Source organism: Indicator indicator, chromosome 1 (assembly GCF_027791375.1).
Source record: "Indicator indicator isolate 239-I01 chromosome 1, UM_Iind_1.1, whole genome shotgun sequence".
Lineage (NCBI taxonomy): Eukaryota > Metazoa > Chordata > Aves > Piciformes > Indicatoridae > Indicator > Indicator indicator.
The window spans coordinates 83,125,900-83,128,681 of record NC_072010.1 but is presented as its reverse complement, the minus strand read 5'-3'; positions in this window follow the sequence as shown (position 1 = coordinate 83,128,681).

Below are 2,782 nucleotides of genomic sequence, written 5' to 3'. Positions count from 1 at the left end.
AGCGGAGCGGCAAGAGCGGAACGCGGCAGCCTCAGCAGCTCCTCGCTGCAACAGACAGGGGTGGGCACGGGGGGGGAGGGGGCAAGCTCCCGACGCTGATTGGCTGCGGCTGCCGTGAAAGGGGCGGTGACAGGATGGTGGCGGAGAGTGGGTAGGTGTTAGTTAACGGCCGTTGGGCGCTCCGCACCCTGGTTTCCGTGGGTGCGGTGGCGAGGGGCCAGTGCCACGGACTGGGGGCAGGCGAAGGCTCGGCCACGGACGGGGCTCTGCCCCTCTTCTTGTCCCCATCCTGGCGAAACTAGCATGCGGGAACAGCTTCAACGCGGAGACAAGGCTGGAGCCACGGACCGGGAGCTTCCGCGCTTTCTGTTCTATATAAACCAGCCCGTGGGAACAGCTTCAATAAAGTTTCGTTGTTATATTTTATATTTTTTAAATAATTCATACGCGGTGTCTTCCTTGAGCTGCGGAGTGCCGGTGGTTAGTTTTCCTCTGCACGCAGAGGGAGTGTGGCGTTCGCAGTAAAATGGCTGACTGGCACGGCTGAGGCTGCGGCCACGAGGCTGCCGAGGGGGAAGCGTGGACAGGCCGTCTCCGGATCGACCTCCACGATCGCTTTATTGATTTTGAACGCGGTCAAAACCTGTTTGGGGAGGGAGAAGGTGGGGGGCTTTCCTTCCCATTTACCCTCTTTATCCCCCTCAGAAAGCGGGGTCGGCACCGGCCGCGGGGAGGGCGGGCGGTTTCGGTTTCTGTCTCTTTCCCGTTAATCACCCGGGATTGCACTGGTAATAGAGGGGGAGGGGAACAAGGACGGACGGACGGGTTTGTCCTGATCGTTAAAAGCTCCACGGAACGCCTGCCCCTGGCACCTTTTCCTCTGGCATAAATTAAAACCTGTGCCACGTTCCTGCCCTCCCCAGCTCTGGCACCTTCCCAAGCCTCCTCTTGCCAGCCTCTGGGCCTTGCCATATTAGAGGATGATACACTACATAAAACTGAAATATAAAGTGTTTAAATATAGTACAAAGCACAAGAATTTGTAGGCAGTTATTGCCCTTCAATTAACACCTAACATAAACACTCTCTTCACCTCTTTCCTACATCTGCAGTAACACACATTTCACTACTTCACAACTGTTTCAATAAATGTGTTTTTTTCCTCCAGAAGTAGCTCTCTTTAGCACTTTTTATATTTATATATAGATATATATTCTGCATGTTTTTATATCTCTGTGTGTGTATGTATATGTATAAAGGTTTTTTAAAAGTCTCCCTCTCAAAAAAAAAAACCCTAAAACAGTCCCAATATTCAACAAAGCCAGGGCAGGATCAAAATTCTGTGAGAAACTGAATTTCTGTATTTTTGTGGGTTTAGTACTAATTTTTTTCTGCCATATTAATATTGGCTTGGTTGGTTCAGCTCCCACTCCTGTGAGACTTACACTCTTCCCCAGCCCTCCATAAATGAGTAATGGATATGGATGCCTTGACTACTACATTTGTTTTCTCCAGATATTCATCAAGCACTCAGACATCCTCCAGCATTCGTGTTTAATAAAAAGCCTTCAGCAGTGGGAGCCATCTGACTCCAGAAATGATGGAGGAGGCTGGCACAAAGCAGCAGCTGAGCATTCTCCTGCCAGACTGATTCAGATGATGTTCTCTGGAGGTCAGAAGAAGCAGGCTGGAGCAGAGGGCAGGACCATGAGAATTACCAGAGAAGACCTGCCATATGAGGAAAGGCTGAGAGAGAGAGAGCTGGGTTTGTTCAGGCTTGAAAAGGGTCAGGGGAGAACTTATTACTATGGACCAGTACATAAAGGGTGGGTACCAAGAAGATGGAGACTCCCTTTTTACAAGGAGTCACATGGAAAAGACAAGGGGTATTTGGGACAAGTTACTCCTGGGGAGATTCTGATTGGAATCCAGAAGAAAATATTTCCCCATGAGAACAGTTAGATATTGGAATTACCTCCCGAGGGAAGCAGTACATTCCCCTACACTGGACAGTTTGAAGACTCATCTTGACAGGGTGCTGGGCCAGCTCATTTCAACTGTACTGGAGAAGAGGAGACTGAGAGGGATCTTATTAATGTTTCTAAATATCTGAAGGGTGGGTGTTGAGAAGGTGCCAGTCTCTTCTCAGTGGTGCCCTGTGATAGGACAAGGAGTAATGGATACGAACTGGAACACAGGGATTTCCGCCTCAACGTGAGGAGAAACTTCTCTGCTGTGAGGGTGCTGAAGCCCTAGACCAGGCTGCTCAGAGAGGTTGTGGAGTCTCCTTCTCTGGAGACTTTCAATACCCGTCTGGGTGTGTGGCTTGCCCTAGGTGACCCTGCTCTGGCAGGGGTGTTGGGATTAGATGATCTTCAGAGGTGCCTTCCAACCCCTACCATTCTATGATTCTATGATACTATTACCTAGAAAGGTTGGACCAGATGATCTTCCAACCTGGCATTCTGTGATTCTGTAGCAAGGGGACATGTCTGCTTCAGTTGTAGCTTCTGTATCTGTGCCCAGACTGAGTGCCAGCATCTTGAGAGCCACAGGCAGGCACTGAGGGATGGGGTCAACTCTGTAGGGAGTTGCACAGTCAGTGTGTTGTCTGTAGGAAAACCAAGAATGCTCTTCTCTGCTGGAGAGGAGAGGTCTACAGCTACGGCATGCCTTTGTAGCTGTTGCTAGGGCAGCATGTAGCACACCCACGCCAGCCCGAAAGGAAAACAGCACGCATGGGAAATGTCATGCATCCAGGAGCCCTGCTTGGGAGTTGCTT